At 40.8% G+C, this 9,106-nt stretch overlaps 1 long non-coding RNA gene across 1 annotated transcript in view; it reads right to left on the bottom strand.

Annotated features, from left to right (window-relative positions):
• Positions 1 to 6,249: 6,249 nt before the first annotated feature.
• Positions 6,250 to 9,106, bottom strand: part of LOC102382104 — a 32,730-nt gene continuing 29,873 nt past the window's right edge. Inside the window, exon 4 of the long non-coding RNA XR_322886.2 lies at positions 6,250 to 6,385. This is a non-coding gene — a long non-coding RNA (uncharacterized LOC102382104). The remainder of the gene's footprint in view (positions 6,386 to 9,106) is intronic.

Consider the following 9,106-nt stretch of genomic DNA (forward strand, 5'->3'; position numbering starts at 1 on the left):
GCATTAAGGGTGCCTGTAAATGTGTGACACTAACTACAGCACGTAGGAGCAGACTCGATTAATACAGTCTGCTGGAGTGTGCCAATTATTGCAGTCCAGCAGTTTCTGCATCTCATGTATCAGCATCCTCATGCTTCAAAGTGCCGGTGGGGGCACATTAACTAAAGCTTGTTTGACAAGTGTTAAAGAGCCCCTGGCACCACTCTGAAGCATAGGGATGTGGATACACAAGATTCTATGGACACTTTAATTAGAGTGACTCTCGGAGCTGTTCTAATTTAAGTGCTCTCCTCCCCACCCTCAAAGCACATGTAAAAATGCCTTAAATGTCCCATCAATATCAGCTATATTGCTTCCAAGAAGTTGCTAGTGTTCCAGGATGAGTGCCTTGTGTTACAGTGTCTTTAAATCACAATCATATAATAATGTTTAGTAATCATAATATTAAAATAAAAATATCAAGTATATCAAGTTAAGTATTTTAAAAAATGAACATATATTTTAAAAGTAAATTGAACAAAGTGGTCTGTAGCCTAAAGTGAGCAATGTCTTAATTTCTAGAGAAACCAAGTTTAGTAGCAGCAAGGATGTAATACAGGATCCTGGTCCCCAGTGAAATAAATGGTAAAAATTAAGTTTAATGCATAAGACCCCTATGAGGCAGGGTACTATTAATAATATAGTCCTCAAATAAGAACTGAGCTAGAATACCTCCCACTAGTACTCAATCAGTGATCCTGCTTTAAAAGGTAAGGTATTTCATGAACACCTCATCAAAAATTTCCCTGGCTAAAACCATCTAAATTTTAAATATATTAACAATTAAGCCTTTTTGGCATCATTTGATAAAGACAAATGATAAAATATGAATGTCAAGAGTAAAAATTGTAGATAATAAAATTCTAATTAATACATTAAACTTTTGCATAAATGTTTATAATTTTGGAATCTTTTATTCTAACTTAAGAAAACATTAGAATTTAAATGCATTTGCTATTCTGTGAAGGCAAAGGAGAGGCTTTCTTCATATAGCAGGAGATCTTGGTCTCATGAGAAATAAATGCCATTAGGCTTTAACTACTGTATTATACTTTCAGATGGCATGAAGATATAAGCCCCAGGAAACATTATTAAAGGTCATTTTATTAAGAGCAAAATTATCATAAATACATTCTCTGATGTTTAATAACAATCTACTTTTTCTCCATAAAGTGAAACATATTTATAAATATATGTGGTGGGCTTGCTGGCAGCAGCCCAGCCCACCACCTTCAAGGAGGCTCAAGGTGATTGGTGGGGCAGTTTCCCCTTCCCCACCAATCAGGTGATGGCAGGGGGGAGGCTTGCCCCACCCTTACCCAGAGGACCAGAGAGGGGACTAACACCCCCTCTCTCCGATTGGTCTGTTCCCAATGCGGGAGTGGAGCCTCCAAAGAGGTTAAAAAGGCAGTGTGCCTGGCACACAGGTGACTGTGAGGAGGGACATAGAAGAGAGCTAAGAAAAGGTGGCAGAGATGGCCAGCAGGGCAGAGCAGTTGCCCCACAAGAGCCCAGAAGATGCTTCACCAGATGGGGAGTGACAATAGGTTGCATCCCCAGCCCCACTGTGAGGGAGCATGGCGACGGTGCATGGATCAGTGTACAAAGGGTCTGGGAGAGGACTGAGACCCAGAGCTGCACACAGAAGTTCGAGTCTCCAACCCCAGCATGAGGCTGGACGTGTGGTGTACAGGTCAGTACATGGAGGGTCTGGGAGCGGACCAAGATCCCAGATCTGCATGTGGCAGCTGGGGGCCCCCAACCCCTGCACGAGGCAGTGTGAACAGAGGATCCAAGAGTGGACCTAGACCCCGGGTGCTGTGCCAAGCGGTGCAGGTCTCCAACCCCTTCCCCCCTTGCATGAGGCAGGGGCTACCAGTGCATGGGATGGTGAACAGGGCCAAAGGGTGGCACAGCCTTGAGCAGCTGAGGACCCCACTGCTGAGGGAGAATATGTCTTGCCAGAAGAAATGAATGCAGCTTCATCAGACCCTGGAGAGTTGCGAGTTGCCAAGGAAAGGGATTCTGACAGGGAAGAAGGGTCCTCCTACTCAGTGGCAAACAGCTGGAAGGAGCCCCCTAAGGGAAAGAAGGGTCCCAGGTTATTAAGAAAAGCTGGATGTGTACAAGTCCATGGGGCCTGACAATGCACCCGAGGGTGCTGAGGGAGCTGTCCAAAGTGACTGCAGAGTCACTGGCCATTATCTTTGAAAATTCAAGGAAACTGGGAGAGGTCCCAGGTGATTGGAAAAGGGAAAAAATAGTACCCATCTTTAAGAAAGAGAAGGAGGTGCTAGGGAACTATAGACTAGTCAGCTTCACCTCACTACCCAGAAAAATCATGGAACAGGTCCTCAAGGAATACGTTTCTAAGCACTTAGAGGAGAAGGTGGTGATTAGGAACAGTAAGCATAGTTTCACCAAGGGCAAGTCATGCCTGACCAACCTGACTGCCTTCTATAAGGCTGGCTCTGTGAATGCAGGGAGAGCAGTGGATGTGATATGCCGTGACTTTGTATCAAAAGCCTTGCTAGTCTCCCACAGCATTCTTGCAATCAAGCTAAGGAAGTATAGGTTGGGTGAATGGACTGACTGGATTGTTGGGCTCAGAGGGTAGTAATCAATGGCTTGAGGTCTAGCTGGAAGCTGGTATCAAGTGGAGTGCCGCAGAGGTCAGTCCTGGGATCAGTTTTGTTCAATACCTTCATAATACCTTAATCCATGATCTGGAAGAAGGGATGGAGTTCACTCTCAGGAAGTTTGTAGTGACACCAAGCTATATGACATTCTGAGGCCCTTTCCAATCCTCATTTGGTGTGATTCTTAAGCAACTCTTACAGGATAGTGGCACAGAACGAGAGAGAAGAGTAAAAAAAAAAAGTCAGTGGGAATCAAACCCTGTTCAAAGACATTTTTTAAAGGATGTTAATTAAAGATGAAAACCAGAATGTTTATCTTTGCATGAGACTTTTATGACATCATAAAGGGATGATGCTACCAATCCAACAGATTGTGGTAGGGCTAGCAAGTTTCACTGCCATCAGTGTGAAGTTGGCTCAGGATTGATACAGAGCAGTTCTCAATAAATAGCCACCCTGTAGTCTATGTGAACAGATAAAGCCAACAGTTTTCAGTAGGTAAATATTGCCAGTACAGCCACAGAAACTATTATAGAGTTCATCACCAGGTCTACAAACTCAAAGCAATCAGGATTGATTGGGAACAAAACACTAATTGCTACAGGACAGCGTTTCCAAATTAGAGACGACACATATTAGTGAAACTATGTAAAGGAGCTTGCATCAGCACTGTCTGTGCTATGTGTAGGTCTGTGGATGAAGAATGTCAGTTTCTCAGAACTGTCAATCCAGAAGCTATAAACCTTTCACAAGTTAACCTTTCACCTATCAACCTTTCCAAAATACAAAATTCACATTAAGTACATTAGGAATGAAAATAACCCTCTATTCAAATAACCAGAAACTGCCAATTAAATACCTAATGTATGGAAATTTTTTCCTACTTGCCCTTTTTATGCAAAATAACACTGTAGATTGCATACAATACCAACATTTTGATCATTTTAATTATGTCTGTGTGTTTGTCCTAAGTACATTACATTAATATAGTCTGAACAAATGGATTTATTCAGTCATTTGTAAATTGCATTTTGGTGAATTCAAGGTTTGTTAGTACTCAAAAACAAAAAAAATTCAATCTGAATGGGTAAATGAGGTTTCTCTTCAGAAAAAAAAAGATGGCATGATTTATTTTCAGAAAGCTGCAAAATTATCAAGAAGCATAGTTAAATGAATTTAGAAAAAATATTTCAATTTATTTTATATATGTATGCACATATTTTTTACACGGTGTGTTTTTGTTTTTAAATGAGTGTGGATAAAACTATTACAAAACAAGAACAACTTATACTGGCAGTCTTTTACTTCAGCTACCTAATAGTACCATTTAGTGTAGTATTTGGCCTCCCTTTTAACAAGTTTATCCTCTTAATACTCCAGAGGAAAAAAATACTAGTTGTTCAGTAGGGTTGTGTGAAATTTCACTGGCAGTTTCTTTTCAATGCTGTTTTGACTTGTTTAGAGAGCTTCAAAACAGCCTCGAAACAAAATAAGGCAAGTCAAAATGTTTCAAAATTAGTTTCAAAGCTTAAGCTGAGCTTGCCTGCAGGGAAACAGAAACTAAGCAGAGGGAGGGGGAAAAGCAGGGAAGGTGGGAAGGAGTGTTCTTATTATTGACTGTGTAGCTGGCCAGTGACTGTCACCCTTCCCTGAGGTCCCTTCCAATCCCAGTGCTCTGGGGGAGGGATAGAACAACTGCATAAAAGGAAGCATTGTTTGAACTGCCCTGCTTTCTGCCTTAGTGTCGGTTGAGTGAGCTGTGATCTAGCAGCTCCGCATCAGACAACTACAGCTAGCAGCACTGATCTTCTAAAGGATTCCCTACTTACTAGCAAGAGGGATTTCAGATTTCGAATACCTTTTTATTTAAGGCTCTTTTATTTTATTATTATATTCATTGATTTATTCTTTTGAACTCTATAATTATATTGGATAAGAGTACTATAGAATTTAATTTATATCAGAAGACGCATACATTTATGTTTTATTTCTATACATTTAGAGCTTTGCAGTGTACATTCTAGAATTTATACCAGGGACAAAGCACCTGCACTTCTGAGCTTAGGTGCTTGTTTGAATTTACAAACTACTTCTCAGAGACGGGGCCTATGAACTTCACTTCTTCAGCCTCTTAGGTAATAGGTACAGAAACTCATGGACTCAATATACACAGTGGAATTCTGACACACTGCAACCTGCCAGGTATTCAACCTCCCAGGTACCTCTGCACTTCTACCTGTACTGCAACATCCTCCTTTCCCCCTACCTTCCACCCCAGTCTATCCCTCACCCCCTGATGCCTCCATTTCCATTTTCACTGACTGGCTTTCTTGCCTGTATTACATTCTTTACTATTCCTTCCATCCAGGACCAGCAGACATACAAACTGCCAGTGCTTCCTCAGCCTGAGAAAGGGTTTTTCAACCCAAGAGCTTCCTAAAATACATTTCTGTAACTATTCCGTTTTTTTCATAATAAACATGTAAACATAAAAACACAAGATAAGCTATCGCACACCACGAGTAACATATATCTAATACAACATCTTTTCTTGCTTTCAATTCCCTTATAAAAAGAAAGGCTCTGTGACACTTTGGCTAGGCTACCAGAGATGATGCTGGTGCGACTGCGCTAGTGCTGCTCACTCACTAAGTTATTTTATACCTATTGCCGTTTACAATGTTGGACCAGACTGAGGCAATAAAGGGAAGAGGAGGCCTCATTGGGGTACACTGCCACGTTGTGTAGATGCCCCAGTGCCACTGAGGGTGCACCTTAACACATATATACGCACACACACAGTCCCACAAGCACCCATGACCCAAGTTTTGCCTGTCAACAGCTAGAGGTGCAGGGCCCCAGAACCCAGACCTCCCCCTGCACTTATCTCCTTGAAAGCTGGCAGGCTTTGTGGCCTCAGCAGGGGCTACCATCTCTGCAGCTTTTAACCTGCTGGGCCTTAATACACACAGTGTCACCCACGTCATGCATTTTGCTTGTCCGCAGCTTGAGGTGCAGTTTCCCCAAAACCCCTGTACCTATCTCCTTGAAACATGGCAGGCTTTGTGGCCTCAGCAGGGGCTAGCAGGCCTGCAGGTTTGACCCTGCCACGACAACACATACATGTGACATAAGTTTTGTTTTCAAGACTTTGAGGTGAAGTTTCCCCAAATTTCCTATACCTCCTTTCTTGAAACTTGGTAGACTTCATGCCCTCCAAAGGGGCTATTATTCCCGCAAGTTTCATCCAAATCAGGCTAGGAATTACAAAGTTATAGGCCGTTTCAACCTTCCCCATTATAGCCTATGGGTGAAACATTGAAACAGCATCAAAACAAAACAACATTGAAACAGCAGGACAAAACAAATAAGAACAGTGGTTTTGAATCTAAACAAGATTTGAAACAAAATGTTGTTCCATTAAAACGGAAGTCGAAACAGAACAGTGCCATTTCACAGAGCCCTATTGTTCAGTTATGAATATAGGCAACTGAGCCAAAAACAACTACAGCCTAGATTCAATTGTGTTTATCAGAAAATACACAAACATCCCTGAGAACAGAGATTAGAAGGCAGGTTTTCTCTCAAGATATATGCTCTCTTCACTGTGTTACAGTCAAGTTCTCACTTTCGAAATGTCTGTCTTTGGGCTGTTTCTCTGTGAAGTGGCACAGCTTCAAGTGGAGTAACAGAGATGCAGGCCATACCTAAACAAAAAAAATTCATTGTTTTACATGCATTATTTCGCAAACCAAAATAAGCATAACTACGTTGTTTGCACTGGATTTATGATCTAGATACCTTGTTCTGGGTGGACCTAAACCCTCAGACCGACCATGGCCTCTCCATTCAATAAGCAAATGTTATTGATGTACAATGATAGCAGATAAGAGTGCAAACAATTCTATATCTACCAGTCCTAAAGCTGTCATCAGAGGGAAAGCATGTCTGGCTAGTATGCAAGCTTTACCCTGAGGTTCTTATTTTAAATACATTTTGTCTTGAGAAAACAGCAGAAGAGCACTTTTCAAATGACAATTTTTTGAATGCAAAATTGGTAATGTTTAAACTTTATTAAGACAGTTAAGAATAAATGTATGCAAACATTGATCTTCAAAATCTAACCTTTTCAACTTGTCTTTATGGAAAAGAGTGGATCATCACAAACAGAAATAAGTATTACCCCATACATTTTGTAAGTCAGAAATTGCTGAATACCACAAGATCCCAAATAGGCATTACATGCATGAGAACAAGTCATTGGAAACAGGTCCCTGGATTCACTTACTGTCAATTACAGTAGCTTGTTATTTTGCCTAATACAGTTAATGACATCACTGGAATCTGAATTGCAGTAAATAAAGGTTTTTCCCAATAAAAAAAGATAAAAAACACTTTTAAATCTCTATCCCTGAATCAATAGTAAGCTATTAATAAGCAAGTTACCTCACTAGTTGAAAATTACTCTTTTTAATACACTTATAAAAATATATCAATGTAACCAGCTCTTTTCTGATCAGGATAATTCTCTGCTGTTGATGTGCTCTTGCTTAACTAGAAAGATGGTGCCTCAAGCTTTTTTAAGTTGATGTCAGCCTACATGCAAATAAAAACTTCAGATTGTTCAGTGAGCTGCTAGATACCAAAGTATCATGATTTCAATATATGACCCAATTTTTCACCCATTTTTTTAAATGAAATATTTTTTGATAAAATTATCATGGGCAGGAAAGGCAAAGTTTTCTCTTTGGACTCAAACCATTTCAGCTCCAACCATGGTATAGATATTTTGGGAAGAGTAGCAAGGAAGGTGAGACCATTAAATAGCAAAGCCTGAGAAGAAAACATGGTACATACCACAAAGAATCGTATTTTCAGTTGTTTTGTACCTCGGATTGATGGACACTTTTCAATATCAGTTACTTAAGTATGCTTATAGACTTGTAGCACATTAATAACTTCTTAATTAAAAAAACAACATATCTGGGTACACAGACCCCTTTTCCAATTTATCCCCCACCTCAATCTTTAATAACCAATAAATATCTCAGATCTAAATAAAATATACAGCTGCACTCAATTTTAGAGACCTGTTCAGATTAATGTAAGAATGATGCTACTTCTGCTTTTGTAGATTCTGTATTCCTTTCATTCTACTAGAGTTCATTGATTTTAGGAGGCTCTGTCACAGATTAGAGCAGTATAAGGTGACAGCTATTAGCTACTGTGATGGTAAGATAAAAGAATTGCAAGAAGATAGCATGTTTTCTATGAACAGTCTACTGGAAAAATAGTTACTATTATCACTAGCACTGAGCTAATAATTCTGCAAAAAAATATTACACCTATTTTAATGGATTCTTTAACATAATGACATCAGTTTACTAAGACTACCAATATGGAATGATTTTGCCTATACAGTAGCCCTGGAAAAAAAACAAAACTTGAAACTCCCCTCTTCTGCGCATTTCTATGAAACCAACCATCCATTCCCTAGGTATTGCCCCTAATTTTATGATGTGATCACAATGGGAGGCTGTTCATTTTGTTTTTACAGAAACATAAAATTCTTATCTGTGTGGGGGCTGAGAGGGGACCGAGGATCGGGAATCCTCGGGAACGCCAGCTGGGGTTGCGACTGCGATCCCGTGGCGGGCAGATGAGTACTCTCTATCACCAGAGCGGAATTAGGCACAGACGGGACTCATATCAATTGGAAAAACAGAGATGGCTTTACTTACACTGTAGAGTCGTATACAGCGCAGGCAAGAAATGACTTCACACTTCTATCGTAGTTGCAACAATTCTAATCTCTAATCGCTAATCGAGGAGCTCTTGTAGACCGGGTAGCTCGGGTCTAACTCGGGCATGCAACACAGAGGATATGTCGTAAGGCTTCGGCGACGGGGAGTCGTTGGCAGGTGATCAAACTGCCGGAGTTCCACTCCAGGGGGAATCGCGGAGTTCTCCAACTAGGGCGGAAACGCCCCTAACCTTTTATACGGCTAGCGCGCCACGTGGGAATAATTTAACATCAGCCAATCGTGTTATGCAAATCTGCATATCCTCGGCGTGAACTCTATCCACGCCGGAACTCTTCATCGTGCCGAGAATTCCCCTGCCTTACCGTGCCTTGTGCTAGAAAGTTCCACTGTGTCGAGGCACTGATTCAAATTGGCTCTGACAATCTGCGTCCCAATTAAGAAATACAATTGTCTAAAAACAACTTATATTAATTAATAGCCAAATGTGATAATCTTAAACAGCAATGATGATGGCTAGAAATACGTAAATAAATTGATGGTACGTTCCTGTCTCGGTATTGCAACAGTTTTAGGTACCAGTCAGGTTGATTTTCTCTCAGTGTCCATAATGGCACGTTTTGGACCTTTTTAGACAATGTTGCGGGGAGGGCGGCGGGGGGGGGG

This window comes from Alligator sinensis, unplaced genomic scaffold (assembly GCF_000455745.1).
Source record: "Alligator sinensis unplaced genomic scaffold, ASM45574v1 scaffold150_1, whole genome shotgun sequence".
NCBI lineage: Eukaryota > Metazoa > Chordata > Crocodylia > Alligatoridae > Alligator > Alligator sinensis.